This window comes from Nestor notabilis, unplaced genomic scaffold, assembly GCF_000696875.1.
Source record: "Nestor notabilis isolate BGI_N333 unplaced genomic scaffold, ASM69687v1 scaffold16333, whole genome shotgun sequence".
In the NCBI taxonomy this organism is placed as follows: Eukaryota; Metazoa; Chordata; class Aves; order Psittaciformes; family Psittacidae; genus Nestor; species Nestor notabilis.
Genome location: NW_009920722.1, coordinates 1 through 200, shown reverse-complemented (window position 1 = coordinate 200; position 200 = coordinate 1).

Genomic DNA, 200 nt, shown 5'->3' with positions numbered 1-200 from the left:
GCCGGCCTGCCGCGGGGTCATGTTCGCGTTCCCGTTCCCGCTCCCCTCCCGGCGCGCCCGCTTCATCAGCCCCCGCAGCCTCTCAGTGACCGGCATGGTGAGGCCCTGTGTCCCCGGCTGCGGGGAGAGGCGGGCAGTTGAGTGGAGGACCGCGGCCCGTCCCGTTCCCATCGCAGGACCGCGCACTGGCGGTGCAACAG